The following is a 10,653-nucleotide window of genomic DNA, read 5'->3' as shown; positions in this document are numbered from 1 at the left end:
TATCACTGCGTGAATCTACCAGTAATACCTATGTCTATGTACTAGGTTTAGGTGCAATTATTTTAGCAGCATTTATTATGTTTAAGAAACTTCCTAAAAAAGTAAGTAAAGAGCAGCGATCAGGCTTGAATCGAGCTATGCTCTCAGGACAAAGTCCGAATGAAGCAGTCATGAAGGGGTCAATTAGCCCTCTTGTTAAACCTGTAGTTAAAGAGAAGAAATGTACTATTCCTTTAATGGAATGATCTCATCAGGTGGTCAGACTTCGTCCTGAGAGCAGAGCTCGAGTCCGAGGTGCTTGTCTTCACCACAAGAGTTTAACTCTATTCGGACTTTGTCCTGAGAGTTTAACTCTATTCGGACTTCGTCCTGAGAGCATAGCTCGATTCTTAACTCTAAAGAAACCTCTGTTCCTCTGAAATTAACTAGCTTACCATTCTCATCAGTGATTTCGAATTTTATGTGATTAGTACACTTATTTATCGTTTTCTTACAATTCGGTTCGTATCGCTGCATTTTTATTTGGTCACCATCTTCTACAGGTATGATGCAGAAAATGTTAGATGGTTTATTGTTGTAGAGGGTCTTAGCTTTGTCAACCAAATTAGCTTGCAGGAATAGATATTTCCTGTAAAAGTTGAGTGGTCTTGTGGAGTAGTATTTTCCTTTCTTTGTGAATTTAGTTTGCTTAAAGCCAAACCACTCATTCACCACTGTGAGCTGTTTTTCTGTCACCTCTCTTATGGTTTTTCTTATTTGAAAACCTTCTGTGTTTCTCTCAATCTTGATTTTTTCATTTTTATCTAACTTGTATACTTTCAGAGGGTACTCTTTATCCTCTGTAAGTTCAAGGGTTATGTAATTATTGTTATCACAGTAAATTTTCACATGGCTTATTCCAATTTCTTTTATGTATTTTTGCCATACCTCACAAAACTCACTTAAACTAAAATGTCGAGAGTATGGAAATGTGTATTGAGTAATGGTGTCTTTAGTTGTGGTAGATTCATTTTCCAAATACCGTTCGCAAACTTTCATGACTTCCTTTTCAAGTGTATCTGTTTCAAGTCCAGGAGCAAATAATGTCCTAAATTCATCCATACACCATAATTGTTTATCTAAGGGCTCATTTGTTGTAATTCTGGTTATTTCGACTAGAAATGAGAAAATCCTGACTCCCTCTGGTAGAAAATCACCTGTCCACCATGAATTGTAAAAGGTTATCGATTTCAAAGTAATGGATTTTATGTCTAATTGGTCTGTTAAGTAGTACTCAAATTTGGCTTCATTACATTCTTGTTCATTGATTATGAAGTCCATTTCTATTTAATTCAAGAGATTTATTGAATTTAATAAATTTTAATCTAATAAATAGAATGACTGCTAAGAATCAGAAAATACTTTGCACTACATGTGACAAGTACATATCATACAATAATATGGCCATTCACAGGAGAACCAAAGGTCACTTAAGTAAATTAAACCCGGATTATGTGCCTCTTGCTCAACCCCGAGCCCAATCACTGATCCCTAAAAGTATGGATAAGAAACTTGCATTTGAGGAAAATGAGCTAGATGGCATAAAGAAAGTGAGTGGAATAGAAATAGTAAAACAATTTGGAAAGCCTGTAGTCACCATTAGTTTGAAGATTGACAGAGAAGCTAAACAAGTGTATGAATACAGAGATAAATTAGAGGAGGTATTATTTCAACTCAATGATTACCATCACAAAATTAGCATATCAGTATTTGCTCAGTTTGATCGACCTTTGGTCGCAGAGCAGAGCATTGATCGTCAGGGTGAAAGTGTAACCCGGACTACGTCCAGAGAGCATAGCTCGACTAGGACAAAGTCCCGAGAACAAAGTTCGACACACCCCATTCAGTCTCCAATGGAAAGCATAATTTCAAGGAACCAGGCAATTTATGCCATAACCAACCAGTTAAACTACATTAAGACACAGATTGAGGAAAGGTACTTTCAAGGTTCTGGACTTACTTTAAATAGAATAGAGTCTTGTAACATGACCATCTGTTCTTACAAGAGGTGTAAAGGTGGTCATTACACTAAATTACCATTTAAAACAAAAGCAGTAATAAATGTGGAATCAAATGAAAATAAATGTTTTCTCTGGTCTTTATTGGCCGCTAAATATCTGAAAGAAAATCCAGAGACGGACTTTGTCCTGAGAGCAGAGCTCGAGAGTACATTAAATATTACTACCGATATGCTAGAAATGACTTCGTCACGAGAACAGAGTTCGAAAACTACTGATGTCGTAATCGGGCCTAGCTCTCAGTACGGAGTACGAATAGACTCATTTCCTGTATGTATTCAAAAGGATATTCCTAAGATAGAGAGTGATAATAATCTCAAAATTAATGTGTTTAAATTGCAGAATGAATCGGCTAAGAGCACCTGTGAGGCAAAACTAGAACCTCTCTACCTGTCCAAGAATTATGATGATGATGATGTCATCGATCTGCTGTATTTCAAGGACCATTTCATGTACATAAGAGACATCAATCTTTTCTTCAGGACACTAGCTCATAGAGTGTATCTTTGCAGGAGATGCATGAATTACTTTTACAGGAAGTCAACACTAGATAAACATAAAAAGAAATGTGGAGAACACGATTACTGTAAGATTACTTTGCCTCCACCTAACAGTAAATGGTCACAAATTAAATTTGAAAAACACTCATTCAAAAATAGAGTTCCGTTTGTGATCTATGCTGATTTCGAAGCGATAAGCACAACAGTCAATGATAACTCGAGCTCTGCTCTCAGGACGAAGTCCGACACAACTCAGAGCAGAGCTCGAGTCGGACTTCGTCCTCAGACAGATACCACTGTTACCACTAAAAAACTTTTTAAACAAAATGCATCAGCTGTTGGTGTTTATGTTCACTCAGACTACACACACATTTACAGTAGCCAGTATGTGTCTCACAGGGGTGCTGATGTTGTAGATGTGTTCTGTAATTGGTTAATCAGGATGGAAGAACAATTCTCTAATTTATTGAACTGTAACTTTCCTCTAACAATGACAGATGAAGACTGGCATAAATATCAATTAGAAACACATTGTTACTATTGTAATCAACCTTTGGGATATGACAAGGTCAAGGATCATGATCACTACTGTGGTAGATATCGAGGTGCTGCTCACAACTCGTGTAATTTGAATGAAAAGAAAGCTATGTTTGTTCCAGTGTTTTTTCACAATCTCAGTAATTACGATTCTCACTTATTTATTAAAGAATTAATGACTAAGCTACCGAAGTACAAGAAACTGAAATTACTTGCCAAAACAGCAGAGGAATACATTTCATTTCAGTTCGGTTGTTTCAGGTTTTTGGACTCGTACAGATTCCTGCAGTCCAGTTTAGACAACATAACCAAATCAATGTTGGATGATGATTTTAAAATTACCAGACAGCTGTTCCCAAATACCACTGACTTTAAGCTATTGAGGAAGAAGGGTTCAGTACCTTACTCTTTTTACACATCACATGAAAGCTACAATGTTACTTACCTAGAAAAGTCTATGTTTTTTGACGAATTGAAAAATGAAATGGCACCTGATTCTGCCTATGATGAAGCTAAGGTAATATGGGATCATTTCAAGATCAGGAATCACGGTGAGTTCATTGACCTCTACCTCAAAACTGATGTGATCCTTCTAGCTGATTTATTTGAGAAATTCAGGGATGTCAATTTGAACTATTTTCAGATAGATCCATGTCACTGTTACTCGGCACCAGGCCTAACCTGGCAAGCTGGTTTGAAATACACAGGAATAAACCTAGAACTACTGACTGATACCAACATATTACTTACTTTTGAAAAGGCAATAAGAGGTGGAATATCGGGTGTTATGGGCACAAGACATATCAAGGCCGATGAGAGTCATAAATTGCTGTACATCGATGCTAATAATCTTTACGGATGGGCCATGATGGAACCTCAACCCTATGGTAGTTTTGAAATGATAGATATTGATCCACTCGAGCTATGCTCTCAGGACAAAGTCCGACTAGGACAAAGTCCAGAGAGCAAAGCTCGACTTAACATGAATGTTATTAGTAAAGAGCAGATTATGGCAATTCCAAGTGATAGTGAGGTAGGGTATTTCTTAGAGGTGGATTTGGAGTATCCAGGAAATATTAAATTTAAGTCGAGGAACTTTCCATTCTGTCCTGAATCTCTCTTTATTGAAGATGATGAATTAAGTCCTTACCAGAGGGAGTTACTGGATGATGATAAAAGATCAAATGTAGAGAAACTAATACTAACACAAAAGGATAAAACTAATTACATAGTGCATTACAGAATGCTACAATTTTACCTCAAGCACGGAATGGTACTTAAGAGGGTTCATTCGGTGATATGTTTTAAACAATCAAAGTGGTTAGCACCATACATTGATTTTAATACTAAAAGACGTATGGATTCTAAGACTGATTTTGAGAAAGACTATTTCAAGCTCATGAATAATGCTTTCTACGGAAAGACTTGTGAGAATGTAAGGAACAGGGTTGAAATTGAATTGGTATCGGACGGGGAGAGAGCCAGGAATGTAATGGCCAATCCCAGGTTTTCATCGATATGCGTATTTGACGAACATAATGCTGCTATTAGCATGAGGAAAACATCAATGAAATTCAACAAACCAATCTACATAGGAGCTGCCGTACTTGAATTGTCTAAATTATTAATGTATGAGTTCTATTATGAAGTTCTTCAACCATATTTTGGTGAGAAAAATATTGAACTACTGTATCTAGATACAGATTCTTTCGTAGTTAACATTAATACTGATGACTTAACTAAAGACTTAAAGGAGTTGAGACACTATTTTGATTTCAGTAATTATCCAAAAGATCATACACTCTATGATACCAGTAAAAAGAAGGTACCAGGTTATTTCAAGGATGAGCTAGGAGGAGTAGAGATGACTGAATTCATTGCCCTGAGAAGTAAGATGTACGCTTACAGGACAAAAGATTACGATTCTAAGAAATTGAAGGGTATTGCCAAGAATGTAGTAAGGAGAAATATCTCATTTGATGACTATGTTGATTGTCTTGAAAAGAGTAGGTCATTTTACCACAAGATGAGACACTTAAGATCAGATAAACACCAAATCTATTTGGAAGAAGTTGACAAAAAAAGCCTCAGTCCTTTTGATGACAAGAGGTTCATACTTGAAGATGGAATAAGCACCTTACCATTTGGAATGTATTATGAAGGCTACATAGATTACAGCGATTCAAACTTCGCTTGAGTCGAACTTTGTTCTCTGGACGTAGTCCTAGTCGGACTTCGTCCTGAGAGCATAGCTCGAGTGCAAAATCTTTATTCGGACTTTGTCCTGAGAGCATAGCTCGATTAAACTAATGAATAGGGTGGTGCTGATGGTAGTGTTACTTGGTGAAATTCACCCCTAACACCGAAGTCATGGTGATAGTGATAGTGATACACCACATTAGGATTAGGACTATTTAGTCGAACTTTGTCCTGAGAGCATAGCTCGAGTCCTGTTTGATTTACTGAACTTTTAGTTTTTCTAGCATCTCTGTCTGTGCTAGTTTTTTTCCTTCTTCTAAAAAAGTCTTCTTTAAAGACTCTACATCAACAGCTGAACTTGCCTCCCTTTGTTTTTTCCTAATGGCATTTTTCATCGAAATGTATTTCTCCTTCTCCTTGAGAATCAAAGTAAACTCATCTGTAGATATGTGAGAATCGGTTAAGGCTTTACTAACCAAATCATTGATTGTGTTCAGTTTTGAAATTGCCAACATTCTGATATTCTCATGTTTTTCAATTTTCTTAAGTATGCTTTTCTTCTGCCAACTTAGAAATGAGGAAAAAAGGGCGCTACCAATGGTCACTCCACCAAGTGCAAAACCTATTGGTGCAGTGATGACACCAGCCAGTGCAGACACACCAACTGAGCCAGCCGCAACGCTTACAAAATTAAGACTATGACTAATGCCAGTAATTACGCTAAATGCTTTTTTGTACTTTGAAAATATCTTTCTTCTAAATTCAATCTCGCTTTCTAAGAAACTCTTAACATCACATATTTGTTGTAGTCTGAAAGCCTGAGGGTTACTTTCTGTATGCTTTTCAGACCTTTCATAGTTTAATTGACTTTCAGAGTTTAAATTACTTAAATCTGGATAAACCTTGTTGTCTCCATTCATTTAATTAGTGGGAATAACTAGAATCAGTTGTTCTGTCATTTCTAGTGTTTAGTGTTGATCTTGCAGACACTACAGGTTTTTGAAGTACATTAAATTTTAAAGGTTTTTCTGACCAAACAGGTTTTTCTAACCCAGCAGGTTTTAAAGGTTTTTCGGGACCAGGCTCCAACTTTGACTCTACTTCTGCCTCTAATTCTCTATGAAATCGTTCTAATCTTTCTTTCCAATTACGTGGTCGTTTTGTGTAACCCCAGGTTCTATTCATTTAATTAAGTAGAATAAAATCAATTCACTGCAAAGAGTAAATTTCTTTCAAGTCTATTATTCAACTTAATCATCTCGTTTATGATTTCTGTCTGACTACATATGTTAATAATCTGGTTCATTCTCATGTTATTATTTAAATTCGATAATCTATCAAGCAGAATCATATTTTCATCACGAAGATAATCCCCGAAACGCTGTGATATCACTATTTTCCAATCTGGTATTACATCCTGGTCTCGAAAGACAAACCAGTTTTCACTTCTCATCTTTACCATGAAATCCATTGACCTATCCAATTGATCCTTAAATAGTGTGTAGTCTACTGTAGCACTCTTCTGTCTGTTTTCTGTCTTTTCCATTGGTCTCATGTTAAACCAAGCAAAGCACAGTTCAGGTTTATCTTTGAATTCCTTGATTGGTAAGACATGATCCAACTCTTCTTCTTCTATTCGAACTCTGTTCTCGGGACTTTGTCCTATTGGAGATAGACTCCTCTGGTACTCTAACCACTGATGGAAGAAACTGTCTGTACATCCTAGATTAAATGAGGAATTACCGGTACACTCTCCCTTAGAAATGCGGTTTAGACCAACTCTAATTTTGTGTCTGTCTCTATTACCATTTTGGTCAAGGTAATCCTTTTTGTAATATGAATTAAAACATGATCTGCAGTTACCTCTATTTCCGTTTTTACCAAATTCACCATCACTTAGTAATTTAATTTCATAACATTTATTACATCCCTTGATTTTACTTGAACCACATTCTTTACAGTAATCAAGTAGTTTATTACGCCTGTTCTTTTCAAAATTAATTTCAGGTTTCTTTTCACAGCACTTAACACAATAAATTGTAGGTTGATTTTCCATGTTTTGATTCATCATATTATTCTAATTTTCCATGTTTTGATTTTCCATGTTTTGATTTAACATAATCTGATTTAAGATAAACTGATTTATCATATTTTGATTTAACATAATCTGATTTATCATATTTTGATTTAACATATTATTTTGTTGCAAATAATACAAAAACTTCTGAATATTTTGATTCATCATATTATTCTGATTCATCATACCATTTTGATTCATCATACCATTTTGATTATCAAATATTGCTCCCTCCATTTCTTTCTTTATTTAGTAGGACATTTTTTTTTTAAATTACGTTTTTCGAACTTGTTCTTGTGACTTAAGTCACTTTAGAGACTTTATTTCATTTCAATGATTTGATATCAGAAACTGGTAACCATTCATTGAACTAATCACTGTAACCCTTCCACTTCACTTATCCGTATTTCTTGCCTTTACTGGTCTTGTACCTGAGGATTTTCTCGATCTTGTACTCTAGCTGGTCAGGATTAGGAACATAGCTCAATTCCTCTTCATAGAAATATCCTTGAATTTCTTCTTTGTGGTAATCCTCAAGCTTGTAGACGATAGGGTGAGTAAAGATGATCTGTTTGATTTGGAACACCTCCTCAGTGTAGTTGGGCATGTAACCTTTACCGAAAATGGACTTGTACTTTGAAATTCTTACACTGTCACCTACTTTGTACTTTGGATTACCAAATGTCTCTTTGAGGTGAAGACCGTAAAGATTGTACCACACTGTTCCTTCGTTTTCCATCTTTCTGGCGTCTACAGGTTTCATACCTATTGATGAGTGAAATGTGTTGTTGTAGCCGCTGACCAGGTCATCCAGAACGTCAATCCACTTGTCAGTCTCCTTAGCGGTGAAATAACGCCACATTTTTTCTTTAAGGGTTCTATTGAATCTCTCTACTACTGCTGCCTTCTTATCAGATTTTGTGGAGAACCATTCTATGTCATTTTCTGTTAAGAGTTCCTTGAAGTGTTTGTTGTAAAATTCTTTACCGTCATCAAACTGGATTTTCGTTGATTTTGCTTCCTCAAATATCACTTTAAATGCATCTCTGATTTCTTCTCCCCTCTTACTCTTAACTGCTAGAGCCCAAGAAAAACGACTAAATAGATCTATGACTGTTAAAATGAATCTGAAACCCTTATTCTTACTCTCGAATTTCTGCATGTCAACCAGATCAGCTTGCCACTGTTGATCGATGTACGATACCATTGTCTTCCTGAAGGTGAATTTCTTAATGGCCGGTTTGTGTAGTTGGTGAGTTGGTAGTGTTTCTAGAAATTCTTTCACTTCTTTTTGTTTAATAAGTTTTCCTGAGCTCTGCTCTCGTGACGAAGTCATATCTTCCTTGACCTGTTTCCAGATTTTACTCAAAGAACTGTAAGCCACGGGACTCTCGGGGTTGTAGTACAAATCCCTTAGATACTGCTGTGTGTCATCCTTTACATCCATTTAAATGAGTGAAGTATTTATTTACGAGCCACACAATATGTTAATTTCTGGTGTTACCAATTGTGGTAAGACATATTTTGCCCTTGACCTCTTAGAAAAGGAGTATTGGCACAAGTTCCAGAACATAGTCATTTTCTGTCCAACATATTTCAACAATAAGACATATGAAAGGAAATGGATTTACCAAGACAAGAACGTCTACATAGTTAATCCCGAAGCTGTGGCCAGTAATTTGGACCTTGTGCTTCAGTTTGCTACTCTGACCTTTGCTGGTTCTAACACATTATTCCTCATTGATGACTGTGCTAATTTGAGAGACACAAAAAAGAAGGTGTCCGAGTTATGTAATCTTGCCTTTTCCGGCAGGCACTACAATCTCACTGTTTGGTTACTAGTTCAGAAGTACAATTCAGTTGTCAAGGACTACAGAGAGAACATAAGAATTTTAGTATTATTTTTTAACAAGGATGAATCAGCCATGAAAGATGCCTTAGAAGAAAACAGTGTTATTCCTAAGGAGAAAAGACAGTACTACATAGAAGAACTTAAGATGAAAAAAGGATCAAAACTGATCATTAGACTACAACATCCATTTGGATTTACTCTTTCCCATCAAAAATCTTAGTCCCGCTTCTGATCATCAGGACTGTGTCCGATCATCAGGACTGTGTCCGATCAGTGGTCTTAGTCTTTCTAACCCTAGTAAAATAATAAATTATTAACCCTAAACCACTAAGTCCTAGGATAATCCATAGGTACTCGTATTTCTTCATTTCATCACTAGGTTGGTAGTAATCACTTAATTGTGGTCGCTGAGGTAGTACAATAGTTCTTTCTGGATGTAAATGATTGTAAACAGTAAGTGCTATATCAGTATTGTTAAAATCAATAGAAGCGTCTCTTTCTCTCTTTAATTCAAGATTAACAAAGTCAATAGTACTCTTTCTATGCTCCTCCCATTCTGTGGAGGCCTTCTGTAATTGCTCCTGAGCCAAATCATGTCTTTTCACTTCATCTTCATAACCGTTTTTGTCTAGTGACTTGAAAAGGTAACCGGATCCAGTGAATGCTAATCCATTGATTATTGCAGATCCAAATAACATACCAATGCCAGCCATTTAATTCCAGTGAAAATGTTAATTCCAGTGAATTTAATGATGTGTCGCTGAGAGCATAGCTCGAGTTAATACCAATTGGTACTATACATTATAACCATTAAGATCGATGATGTCACCTTTTTCATCAGTTAAGCGAATATTCAGCTTATTGAATCTTGGTTTACAGGGAATTGCTATTGGTTTCTCAAATGTGTATGCTATTAAATCTCCAAAATTAGCTTCCTTTATTGGTCTTGTGGTTAGCACATCAGATGCTTCACCATTACTTAATACACTATTAGATTCGATTATGTCACAGTGAAAAACAAAATGGTTAATTGGTCTAAAATTGATGGGTTTCTCGCTTACAACATCATCCTTACTTTTATTGTCTAAAGGGTAAGGCCATTCTGATTTCATGCCAAATAATTCATTACTTTTACCAAGAAAATAGATCTGATAATGCGCCTCATTTTTTCTCTTTAGGAAGTGTAAGATGGCCTTACCTGTTGGTTCTTCAAGGTCAAATCTGACAGCACATCTACTCATACTATTTTCTTTCAACTTATCCGCAAATACTTTTGAAAAGCTCTGTAGGTCATAGAGACCATCTGGTAGCGTAATCTCTGCCACATCAAACCCCTTAACTTTGATTCGGTTATTCTCCCTGGCTGCACTTATGTTGTAGAATGTACAAGGTATTACTGCAAAAGTTAAAGTGATGCTACATGCATCCTGA

The sequence above is a fragment of the Lineus longissimus genome, chromosome 10 (genome assembly GCF_910592395.1).
Source record: "Lineus longissimus chromosome 10, tnLinLong1.2, whole genome shotgun sequence".
Taxonomy (NCBI): domain Eukaryota; kingdom Metazoa; phylum Nemertea; class Pilidiophora; order Heteronemertea; family Lineidae; genus Lineus; species Lineus longissimus.
Note: the sequence above shows the minus strand (reverse complement) of the source record.